This window comes from Hoplias malabaricus, chromosome X2 (genome assembly GCF_029633855.1).
Source record: "Hoplias malabaricus isolate fHopMal1 chromosome X2, fHopMal1.hap1, whole genome shotgun sequence".
Classification (NCBI taxonomy): Eukaryota; Metazoa; Chordata; class Actinopteri; order Characiformes; family Erythrinidae; genus Hoplias; species Hoplias malabaricus.
In genome coordinates, this window is record NC_089819.1 from 7,501,499 (window position 1) to 7,514,861 (window position 13,363).

Below are 13,363 nucleotides of genomic sequence, written 5' to 3' on the forward strand. Positions count from 1 at the left end.
GAAGTGTTGGGGGCTGATGTGTTGGAGGCTGAAGTGTTGGGGGCTGAAGTGTTGGGGGCTGAAGTGTTGGAGGCTGAAGTGTTGGAGGCTGAAGTGTTGGAGGCTGAAGTGTTGGGGGTTGTTGTATTAGGGGCTGATGTTTTGGGGGCTGAAGTGTTGGAGGCTGAAGTGTTTGAGGCTGAAGTGTTGGAGGCTGAAGTGTTGGAGGCTGAAGTGTTGGAGGCTGAAGTGTTGGAGGCTGAAGTGTTGGGGGCTGATGTGTTGGAGGCTGAAATGTTGGAGGCTGAAGTGTTGGAGGCTGAAGTGTTGGGGGCTGATGTGTTGGAGGCTGAAATGTTGGAGGCTGAAGTGTTGGAGGCTGATGTGTTGGAGGCTGAAATGTTGGAGGCTGAAGTGTTGGAGGCTGAAGTGTTGGAGGCTGAAGTGTTGGAGGCTGAAGTGTTGGAGGCTGAAGTGTTTGAGGCTGAAGTGTTGGAGGCTGAAGTGTTGGAGGCTGAAATGTTGGAGGCTGAAGTGTTGGAGGCTGAAGTGTTGGGGGCTGATGTGTTGGAGGCTGAAATGTTGGAGGCTGAAGTGTTGGAGGCTGATGTGTTGGAGGCTGAAGTGTTGGGGGCTGAAGAGTTGAAGGCTGATATATTGGAGGCTGAAGTGTTGGGGGCTGAAGAGTTGAAGGCTGATATATTGGAGGCTGAAGTGTTTGGGGCTTATGTATTTGGGGCTCATATGTTGGAGGCTTAAGTGTTGAGGGCTGATATATTGGGGGCTGATATGTTGGGAAGCTGGTGTGTTGAGGGCTAATGTGATAGGGGGCTGAACTGGCTGCTGAAGGCATTAGGGTGAGGCTGGGCACGCTCCAGTGAGGGGCAGCAGTGGGGGGACGGGTCTTTCATGCTGCTAATGTGTAATTAGGAAGCGTTTTGGAGCGCTGCCGTCCGTGCCTGAAATTAGCCGCCTTTTATTAATCAGGCAGAGAGGCACAAAGGCACGCTGGGTTCCCCTGTAATCTCTCACAAAATGTTTTTCTTAATTACAGACAGGAGAGAGGCAGTGGTGAGGAGGTGGAGGGGCTATAAATGTGTGTGTGTGTGTGTGTGTGTGTATGTGTGTGTGTGTGTGTGTGACTGTCTGTAGCCAGGCTTCCTGGAACTGAGCTTCTGTTGCTACCTATATTTCCTTGCTCCATTATTACCCACTGCCAGAACGCCACACAAAACACTCCAGAATTTCAACCCAATCAGCTTAATTACAATCAGCACGAAACGCCCTCTCATTCTGGCCCTTCATTTCCTACAGCACCACAGGACGAGGCTTTAAAACCTTAAAGGACTCAGCACCAATATTTCAGCAACTCAGATTCATTTTACACTGAAAATCAGTACACACTCAATAAGAATGTATTGTTGGCAGGAGTTGTGCGACTCTACTGCAGTTTCTCATTACTACTACTTTATTACTACTGCAGTTGAACAAGATATTTTGGTTCTGTAAAGCTTGTCCAACATGAATGAAACTATAAGATTTACAGCATCACATTGTAGACATATTTGACGTTAACGTTAGGAATTTTATTGACTGGTGTTTTCCAAAGGCTTTGGTCCAAAACCCCAAAATCAGTTGGAGGATTGGGAACAAAGGAAAACATGAGTTTGTTTTGAAAAGCTTTATATAGTCAACAGTATCCTGAAAAGATACTCAATACTAAAGCTCTCTAATATATGTTTCAAACAATCTGCCATTATGAACCGAGTGATATGACCCATTATGAAGATGTTATTGAAGTACAATCCAGACATGTGTGCATTACATTGACTTGAATGGATTGTAGTAGTGTCAGAACATTTCTGTTGGACTTACAAAGTGCAATTAGTTACTAGTCACGTGCCCGAGTCATTAGATCCGATCTGGATCTAAATCTCTAAAGCCCGGAAAATGCTTACAGTGCAAGTAGCTCCCTGCGGCCCATGGTGTTAACCTTTAACAAATAACACCCTCAAACTGCTCTCGGAAAAGAGCAGCTTCCACCGGCACCATCCGTGTGCTTCGCGTGAGCATGCTGATGACCTCACGGCTCCATGGAAAGAGCTGGAGAGGATTCTGGATGCTTAACAGAGCCATGGATTGGCCCGAGGCAAACAGCACCAACATTGCTCCCACTGAGATGGCATCCATATGGCAGGGAAGGAAAAAGGGTAAAATAAATAAATAAATAAACACATAGTGTTAACATGGACATAAATTACCTTTGTTTTGGAGCTCTGTACACAGTCATGCATTTTCTGGTTATTTTCTCAGCATGTTGCGTTAGACACTGAGCTTTCTAACTTCAGAGAGGGAGTTACATTTGTAATTGACGGTGGTAATGTGTGAAAGAGGATGGTAGACTCAAGTGAATAACAATAATCTGAACACTAGTCTCAGTGGATCAGATAGATCTTGGATGCTAGTATTTTTAAAATAAATAGCCGTTTTCATCAGACACATGACAGAATCTGAAATAGGCCTATTTCTATTTACAGGTGTAGAAACAGTTGCTTAGCTCCTCAAAGCCACCAGGGGGCTCCTGTGTAGTCCAGGGCGGCACGGTGGCGCAGCAGGTAGTGTCACAGTCACACAGCTCCAGGAACCTGGAGGTTGTGGGTTCGATTCCCAATCTGGGTGACTGTCTGTGAGGAGTTGGTGTGTTCTTCCTGTGTCTGCGTGGGTTTCCTCCGGGTGCTCCGATTTCCTCCCACAGTCCAAAAACACACGTTGGTAGGTGGATTGGCGACTCCAAAGTGTGTGTGTATGTGTCTGTGTTGCCCTGTGAAGGACTGGCGCCCTATTACAGACACCATAGATGTGCTAAAAGAAATTCTCTTTCTTTCATTAGTGAAATCTGACATTTATGCTCTGAAATGGAGGACTAGCAGTAATCGTCATAGTTTACCATTTACGTTTTCTGTTTCTCTTCTATAGAACAGACATAACCCCTTTAGCATGTATCACATTTTTTCTCCAATAACGTTGTAATCTCCTAAACGCTCTGACTCTTGGTCTGATGCTGATAGCTTCCAGTAAAACGCTCCTAAATTTAATTTATCATAGGTGTTCATTAGTGTGCACTGAAATGCCATCAGTTCATAGAGCACATGGTTCTGAATGGTGAGATTTCCACAGAAAGGTGATTCGGTTTATATTCTGCACTCCTGGCTCCTCTGAGCGTTCTTACTCTTGACCTGCAGATGCAGCGGGTCGGAAAGAACATAAAACTCTTTTAAAAAAAGCCCTGAATGTTAAGAACATTACTATATGTCTGAGGAAGTAAGCATGAAAGAGGGGGAAAGTGCTAACAGCAGTGAAGAGCCAAGGCCACTGACCCTCACCAATGAGGTCAGAACGGCTTTGTGCAGGTTTCAATTGAAGCCGAGTCTCATTTGAAGTTCAGTTTAAGGTTTGTACTCACACTCCTAGTTGAGTGAACTTGCCAGTGCTGTATGATGTATGTTAATCAGTACCAGTCAGTATACATCAGCAATGCTGGGTTTTACCAAACTAATATTAAAGAGTGGTGAAATATGCAAATGAACTAAAAATACAGACCTGTTTTTTAAAAAATAACAATAGAATCTCAATTCTTTTTGATTATTTTTAAGAACTTCTATTAAAACTGAACAGAAAGAAACAAATTACTATGTATTTCAAATATATAAAGTTAGCTTAAGCCTTAAAACTGATTCTAAGAACCTTGACTGTGGTCGCCTTTGCCTTCTGGTGAGAGGGATAATCCAGGTGTATGTATGCTTGTGTGTGATGGTGTGTGTATGTGTATCTGTTAACTCTCTGACTGCAGGACTCTGGGGACCTGAGCTGAATAAGTCAAGCCTGACGGAGCAGTGCAGCTCAAGACTGACACCCAACCTGTCTCACACACACACCACACACACACACACACACCATAATAAAATTTCTTTTTGTATACTACATATTAAAGATGGGTGGTATAACTTTATTGTGAGAGTACGTCTGAGAACACATTATAGTCACAAATAAACAGCCAGAGAAATCTGGGAACTGGTAATTGTTGTATAAGTGTGTGTGTGTGTGTGTGTGTGTATGCATGAGAGAGATAGAGATAGAGAGAGAGAGAGAGAGAGAGAGAGAGAGAGCACTCAGGTCAGGTGGTTTCAGGGGTTTCAGGTCACTCTTGTGTCTGGCTGAGTGGCGGTCAGTCCTCCCTTCACTGAGAGCATGACATTGCCAAAGGGAGAAAGGAAAAGGTGAGGGTGGGTGAGAGAGGGAGAGAGAGAGAGAGAGAGAGAGAGAGAGAGAGAGAGAGAGAGAGAGAGAGAGAGAGAGAGAGAGACGGCAGCGTTTTATCATTCTGTGCCACTCACACTCTTTCTCCCTCTGTCAAACATGCCATATGTCGCTGTCAGGAGGGGAGACCCGCGGGCTTCTGGAGTGTGACAAGGCCATTCACACTCACTTCCTACCACACAGAGAAAAATCTCTCTCTCTCTCTCTCTCTCTCTCTCTCTCTCTCTCACACACACACACACACACATATAAAGAGGGGAGGGGGAGGGGGTGTCTCTCCGTGTGCCATGGATCGAGGGACCAAAAAGGTAAAGGTAAAGTTCAGACAGCTGACTTGACAAGTCAAGACATTAGCAACATAAACATGCACACAATAACTCAACTATATTCTGTTCGTCTCAGTCCATGCCCATATTAGGAATTCCCAGGCAAAGCTTGAATATTCTATGACAAACAAAATGCTTTAAAATTCCGGGCAAAGCTCACTGGGGTGTGGATTTTTTGGAAGGTTTCCAGTCATAGACTTTTGTTAGCTTCTTAGCATGTAGCACCAGTCCGAACTGAAATATCAACAACGTAGATTTGAGATATTTCAGTGATATTAGGCATACAGCAAAATGTACTGAGTTTGAAGACGTTGTGCTTACCACTGTGATCAACAGCAATCCCATTCTCTTCTTCTGCTTCTGCTTGGAATTCCTTATAAGGACGTGTTAGTGGGCAAACTCTATGAGTTAATTCAACTAACCTTAGCTCCCTTGTTCCTGAGTTCCCTAGCTTTTAAGTTCCCTTGCTATTAAATTCTTTATTTCCTCACCTTGTTGTCCTCTAGTTCCCTGTTTCTAGAGTTTTATTTCACATTTTTCTTACCCATTCCAATGTGTTACTGTTCGGCTGGGACATAATGGAAATAAGGCATGTGTGTAACTCTTAGGGAAGACTTTTCCATGCCAAGGGTAGGGAGGTAATGTCATTTACATGTGATATGTTTCAATGAAATAAACTCTGGCTGGTGCTTCATTTAAGGCCTAACTGAGTCAGTAATGCACTAACACTAAAGCAGAGAGCATGGTTTCTGAATTCTGTGGCGGGGCCCCGGCAAAACATTTTTCTGCTCATTACTGATCATCATCTCATTTCAAATCACCGTCTCACCTGCCACACACTCAAATCCAAGGTGACTCTTTGTCCCTGTCATGCATTTAACAGCTCTCTCTCTCTCGCACACTCACGCTCCAACACATTAAAACAGACGTCTGTAACCGACCACAGGGCGCAGCAGCAATTTCATTCATTTCTGACATAGAGAAATTCAGTTAAGACCCAGGATTGCTAATATGGGCTCCAACCACAGAATGTTAACCAAGACTCTGTGGTCTACAGCACAGCCAGTACCAACCTGGACCACATATTAATCTACTTTGTTGTTTAGATGTTCTACTCCCCATTCCTTTGAGCTCCCTTGTACTTAAAATCTTCAGTAGATTGTTTTTTAGACTTGTATTATCTCCTAGATCATCATGATATTCACTTTTCCTTTGTTTTTTCCCAGTCCTCAACTTTGGATTTTGTCACGTTAACCCTTTCTGACTGTCTGCTAACCCCTACTGCCTCTAGTGATCCTTGAAGTGTGGAAGTGGGATTTTGTAACCATTATCTGAGGATCTCTTTGATTTTAGTCCTGTCCAAAAATAGTACTGCATTTTATGGACTGTGTTAGTAAATATTCTGCCACCTTTCCCTACCGAAACAAGCTGTAAAAAATCTAAAACTGATGCTGAGGTCAAGTACCAGCTGGATGAAGGTTTCTGAAGCCTGGTTCACCCAGGACTTTCAGCCGCAACTGGGTTAAAAGTTCATTTTCCTGCTCAGTAGACCATCGCTGAGCCGGCTGCTCTGTGGCCGACCGGAGGTCTGGAGGAGACAGAAACATAGCTCTCGGTAGCTGGTCAGAATAAAGCTGCGGGCAAAAGTTTTGGCACTTGTGGTCAAATGTCAGTAGAATCTAATTTGTCCCAGTGGTTTTGGATGGAGCTCATCACTAGACAGAACACAGTTTCACTGCTCTACAGCTCAGCGCTGAGGGGCTTTATCCTTCTCTAGTCCTGCTCTAGTGTCTAAATTAGACATAGGCTCTGTCTGACCCAGATCATGCTTTCCTATGGTTTTATACAAACTGTATAGAAATGATTTCTTGATTGGATGATTGTTTCTAGTGTGTTTATAATAATTATAAATACCCAGGATGTCCATGTTGTGGCCCTGCCCATGAAAAATCTACCAACGGAGATGGCTCTTATAGCTAACTAGCGAACAGCTGTATGATGCTAAAGGAACAAAGACAGAAGCCTGAACATTCAAAAAGTGAGCAATCGCCATGAGAAGAGCAAGAAAATGTATTCCTCCAGTGATGAAGCTTGTCCAGACCAGAAAAAGAGTGAGAGAGAGAGAGGGAATGAGAGAGAGAACTATTGAGCTTCACCCCTAGCCATCATCTCAAAAGCAGATCGACATACAACCTGAAGTCTTCATTCCTTCATCATAAAAGCCCTGGGAAGCACCCGCTGCATGACTTTTTTTCTATTTCTCACACTCAGGAGGATTGTGGGAAATGATTGCTAATCTATGCAAAGAAGCAATCAGCAGCCAATGCATAATGCATGAGTGCAAAGAGGCGTAGATTCACAAGCGTTTCCAGGTTATCACATGCTATCAGAGATTCAGCAGATGAACGAGGCCTACCTGCAATGGACTCCTTACTGAAAACTGCAGGAGCCAGTGGGAAACATCGAGAGTCCAGAATGGGGCTGGACAGGGCCAAAGCCAATTGAATGGATGTTGAAGGGGATCCAAAATGTAAATCAGAATATCGTGTTTTAATAGTTAACTTAATAGTTAATGCAATAAAAATGAGATAAACGTGTTTTTTTCTGTCATTGAAGAGCATAACTGGTGGTGGTGTTATATTTGAGCATAACTAGTGGCGTTGGACGCATATCAACAAAACTAGTCTTATTAAAAAAAGCATGAGTACAATTATACGATTAGATAAGAAATTGTATTGTGTTTTATTAGAATGTCAGAGCAAAGAACAAGAAAATATGTGATGTGTTGTTCTTTGCTCTGACATTTTAATAAAACATAATGAAATTTCTTATCTAATGGTATAATTGCACTCATGCTTTTTTATTAATAAAACTAGTTTTGTTGATATGCTTCCAACTCAGAAACTGGATTTATGAAATCTGTCTGTTGGCATTTGAGTGCTTATGTTCTAAACACACTATTTCAGACACGTTCCAAAGGCAGTGGGTTTGCAGATCAGAATGTGTGTCAATAATAATTATATTAATTAAAATAACACCCCCATCTGTGAATTATAAAGGTGAATTAAACAGGATTATTAAATCTGGGTATATTCTAATCAGCATTATAATGGATTATAACATGAGAATTATAATGGCTTAATCCCAAACTAACATCCTCCTGGAGAACACAGCCACTGGATCCTTAGAAAAACAGAAAATGAGGCCATGTGTGCAGAACTGTGTATATTGCATGTGTATATTCTTATCCCAAACACTTAACCAGGCACTGGGTTATTTCAAAGCATATCCAATCACTTAATCTGTTTGGCACTGCACTCTCGGGCCTATTTATCTGTAATTGCGTGCCTCTATTTTTAGGAGAATGTCGAAAACGAGCCAGTTGTCTTTATTCCGCTTTAAGTGCTGGTACAATTACATTTGAATTTAGATTACGTTCCATAAACGGAGAGCTCTGAAAGGAGGCCTTCTGTCTAACGCTTCAGGGGCAAGGAATATAACAAAAATAAAGTTATGACAAAACTGATTGATTTCTAATAATTTCATCTGAAACTGAGTGGTGCTACGGGCAGGCTCTGACATCAGTGGAAAAGACATCTGGTAAATGGCTAGAGGATCCAGCAAATGGACAGTATGCAACTGTGGGGATCAGTGATTGCTGATAGAAATAAAATAATACATACTCTGTGGCACTTAGGACAAATGACTTCATTAATACATTTAAAGGTGCTTCAGAGAACTAGGACTGTATCCATATTCAATACAAATATTCCAAAAAAAGGGGGAAAAATCAATTATTGATAACTGACTACTGCAGTGTCAGAATTATATAACTTACTGAGTAGAGCACACATCTGCAAATCAGGTATTGTCTTAAGCAAACCTGAGGAAACATAACAAGGGCTTCATTGTATCAGGTTTGCTTGAGATAAAACACATGTGAGAACACCCTGTCCACAGTTAAGCATGGTGGTGGTTATGTGATACTCTGCAGCTGCATTGCTTTCTCTGGCACTGAAAACCAGCAGCATGATGGATTCAGTCAAGTATGAGGAAATCCTAGGAGAAAGCGTCATGCCCTCTGTGAAGAAGCTGAAGTGGGTCATCATTGGACCTTCCAATATGACAAGGCAAAACACAGCCTCTAACAGGGAAAAACTACAACAATGATGGCTGTAATATTGCACATTGTTTATCATCATGTACTCGCTTGTTTTCATGATGTGGGACTAAGCATGGCTCTGTGCACTATTTTTACGAGATGTTGTTGTGAGTATAATAAAAACCAACATCACACTGTAGCTTGGAGATTTTACAAATGCCTAGTTTGTGGTAGAGGTATGCATTTCATCATGAAAACATTCTCTGGCCAATCAGTGCTCTGCAAGGTTTACATGACACATTGAGTCCCTACTTGGGTCGCTTGGAACCACAAGTGAGCAGAGATGCTGCAATACAGATCTTAGAACTTGAATTATTGAATTAAAATTAAAATTATATAATTTTAAATTATTATGTTTAAAATGGGGTGGCACGGTGGCACAGCAGGTAGTGTCGCAGTCACACAGCTTCAGGGACCTGGAGGTTATGGGTTTGAGTCCCACTGTCTGTGAGGAGTTGGTGTGTTCTCCCTGTGTCCGCGTGGGTTTCCTGGATAAGCGCTTATAGATAATGAATGAATGTTTAAAATGATTTTAAATATGGACACATTTGTGGATTTTTATTTAACAATTCTTCTGAAATCCTGCTGAAGAAACAGCTTCTGCTCTTCTGGGATGAATGTAAATCACATTGGAACATTGCAGTAAAGATTCAGTGGTATTTGATAGCAGCTTATTGATGGCTGGTTATTAGATTCAATTACATTACCCCCAACAGCACAGTTGCACTTTTCCACAGCCCAGTTCCAGGGTGGGGTTTACCCAATAAAGGCACTTTCACACATGCATGGAAACCCAGAATATTTCCAAACATTACCTGGAGGAGCTGTATGTGTGAACGCAAACATCCATATCATTTGTACCAGACATTACAAGGACTTTATCCTGCCAGAGCCTAGTAAACTCCAGGTAATGTCTGAGTGAGCCCATTTGTGAATAGAGCCAGTAATTTTATAGAGAATCATGCCATTCCTCACAGGCGCTGCCCCATGCCTAAAGCATGCGGCAGCTGTGAGAACATGTCTGAAATGAAAATCTCCCGCTGTTCACTACTTGTGAATGGACAACTCCAGAAAATGTCTGGAGCTAATTTTCCTTATTCTGGATTTCATATGTGAAAATAGCTAAACTTACATTTGGGATGTGGGAATGGTGACCCTAGGCTGCTCCAGAGCACCAACTTTATGTCCTGATTGTCCTTAACTGGTCCACCTTACATTCATTTTAATGTGACTCTACAAACGTTGAGACATGATGTATCCAAGCAGTTTTACTGTTGATCTTAATGGTGTTCCAGTATTTTTGTGTTGACAGCACCCATTCATCTGCATCAGCTGCTGTTATTAAGCACATTCTGCTCTAATCTATTACTGGAGGAGTGACCTCTGACCCCTGCTCTGGCTGCTGACCATATAGAATAGGAGCTGAATCCCCTGAGTTTAATGGGCCAAGAGGATGTACGTGAGCGCATGAGAAAACGCACTTGCATGGCTGTGGTGTGAAGTGTGAGTGAAGGTCAGCTGACCCCATTAGCCCAGCAGCAAGTGGAGGAATCTGCTTTAAACCAGAACACAGGCCACAAAGTGTGTTAGAGAGAGAGAGAGAGAGAGAGAGAGAGAGAGAGAGAGAGAGAGAGAGAGAGAGAGAGAGAGAGAGAGAGAGAGAGAGAGAGAGAATGTGTCAGGGACTGGGGGATCAACCAAAATAATTAGTAGATTCTAAAACCATCACAGGATAGTTCTCTACCAATATTATTATCTGCTAAACGTGTTTGAATGAGAACAATGTCTAGCAGTAAATGTTCTCCTCTGAGTGTGTTGAGTTGATGAAACAGGATCGGCAGTTAGCGTTCTCCTCCAAGCATGCTGAACTCATGTAACGGAATGAGCGGTTAGGGCGCTTTTCCACTGCATGGAACTTACACGGCTCGGCTTGGCTCTTTTGCTCATCCACTGGAGAAATCTGGTACCTGGTCCCTGGAACCTGGTACTTTTTCAGTCCCTGCTTGCACCAGGTTCCAACCATGCAGAGTAGGTACAAAATCTCGGCGTGTAATAACACTGATTGGCCAGAGAGACATGTCAAACACCATGCTTCTAAAATCTCTTAAATTACAGCAGCTTTCATATTTACGTTTTTCAATCTCACAACAGCAGCTCGTAACTTTACCTTGAGGTGTTTTAAAGAGGTTTATATGCTCCTTAGGCTGATGGCCGACAAAAATCTCCAGTGAAAGCCGAACGTGCAACACGTAAAACTGATCTGTGGGAACTGGGGCGCGGAGCCGTGATTAGTCCAAAACTCAAAAACACCACCCAAATACACAATGAGTAAACGGTTGATTATTTACTTGTCGTTGTTGTGGTTTTCAAAGCCCATAATTCCCGTTAGAGATGGAATTTTGCTATGTCACTGGCTCCATGGGGCAGGGGTGCTGTGCTAGTGGAAAAGCAACAAGCTTTAAGTGAGCCGAGCCAGTGGAGCAAGACCCGTGCAGTGGAAAAGCACCAGTAGTTTTCTCCAGTGATGTTGTGGTCTTATGGTAGTCTTTACTTTCCCACTTTGTGCCATATTAAGAGGTGACTAAAGAAAAATCTATAGAGAAACACACACACACACACACACACACACATATTCAGTTTTTATTTATTTTCTTCCTCCACCGTCAACTTTGCCTCTGTGAACTGCAGTAATGTCAGAGTGTATTTAAAGTCTATTCATTTAAACAGAGAGAGACCAGCTATGACAGTGATTAAAAAAATACCATCTGTGCTTCACAGGGAAGAGAGAGAGAGAGGGAAGTTGTATGTGAATGCTAGCTCTCCTGCCCTCTCCTGTTCTCTCATCTGTCTCCGTCAATGCAATGTAAATTGAAAGGCTCAGTCATAATTAAATTCCAGCAGGGCTTTTTTCCCCTCTCATTTTTTTTGAATAACTTTTTTGATAACGCGGTGTTCTTGTTGAGATGAAAAGGGATGGGTAAAAGTGAAGGACAACAAGCAAAAAGGTCAAAGTTCACACACCCAAAAAAAAAACACTACAGTCCCCCTACAGTTCCCTGTAATGGTACACTCCGTCTGGCAGCACTAAAGCCTTCTGACATTTAAAGAAGTGAATTAAAACAACCAGGGGAGACAGGAGGTGGGGAAAAGTAGAGGAAGGCTAGAGTGAAAGAAAGGAAGAAAACAGATGACAGAAAAAGAGTGAATGATCTATAGGGAACAAAGGACAGAGTAAAAAGAATAAAGAAGAGTAAAGAAGTCAGCTGAAAAAGGGAGGAGAGAGAGAATCAATTATTCCAGACTTCCCCCAAATTGACCTTTTCTCTGCCAGCTGTTTGTTGGCTGAACTTCAAAAAGCCACAGCGAGGGTGAGCCTCATAACTCACAGAGAGAGAGAGAGAGAGAGAGAGAGAGATCACGTTCTTCTCTTTCTGTCTAAACCCAGTTTTATGCTTCTCTTTCTCCAAGCATCACTTGCTTCTGTTCACACTAATCCTGTTACTGCATTCAAAGGCACACACTCACTCTTTCCTGTCTCTTCCTTTCTCCTCTTTTCTCCTTTCTCTCTCCATTTTCCCCTTCTATCCTAAGCCTTCCTCTCTTTCTCCTTCAGTTTCTTCACTCTCTGTTTCTCAATTTCAGTATGGGATCGAATTGTGTCCTCAGTCCCTTCATTAAACCCTTATTCAATTAAAGGAAAAGTGAAGAATCACGTCTGTAAACAGGCTCCTGTCCTGATTATTTTTAAAGGTTCTGAAAGCTTCAAATTTAGAGTGAGTAATAAACATAGGTAATTAATGAATGTATTGATTTATTGTCTGTAACCACTTATCAAGTTTAGAGTCGCTGTCGTCCAGAGCCTCTGACAATCAAAGTTAGGAACACACCCTGGACAGGGCACAGTTTATAAGAAAAAAAATCAAAAATTAAACAATGATTATTGATTATGGCTTTTGATTTGAACTAGCACATCACACAATGTCTCAGATTTTGTGGAACAACTGTAATATTTTGCCTAGGAAAAGTCCAGTAAACTTCTGTCTGACCATTACAAGTCATTGTGATTCATTCATTCATTGTCTGAAACCGCTTATCCAGTTCAGGGTCACGGAGGGTCCGGAGGGACCCTGCGAAGGGGGAAAACACCCTGGAGAACACACCAAACTCCTCATCCGGATCGGGACTGGAGCTGTGTGACTGCGACGCTACCTGCTGCGCCACCGTGCCGCCCACCGTTACAAGTGACTTGTCTATGTTCTCTCTGCAGTCCACAAATCACTTAATGTGCAGTGTCCCAAATAACTCTCTGCTCCTTTTAAAGTGCACTACATTAAAACTCATTGACATTTTAAAAAATGAGTCATTTATAGTCATGTTTAGATTTGCACAGTGGATACTACTCGGGGTGAAGAATCCAAAACCTCACATAGCAGATGTATGGCTCCGTTGGAAAATGTTGTTTGGTCCGGACTGGGGCCAAATTCCCCAGATTCCATGAGAGCCCTGATTTGGTCAAAAATTCACCTGATATCTGGCCATACACGGTGGAGCTGCGGCTAAGCTGAGGCAGCCAAACTCA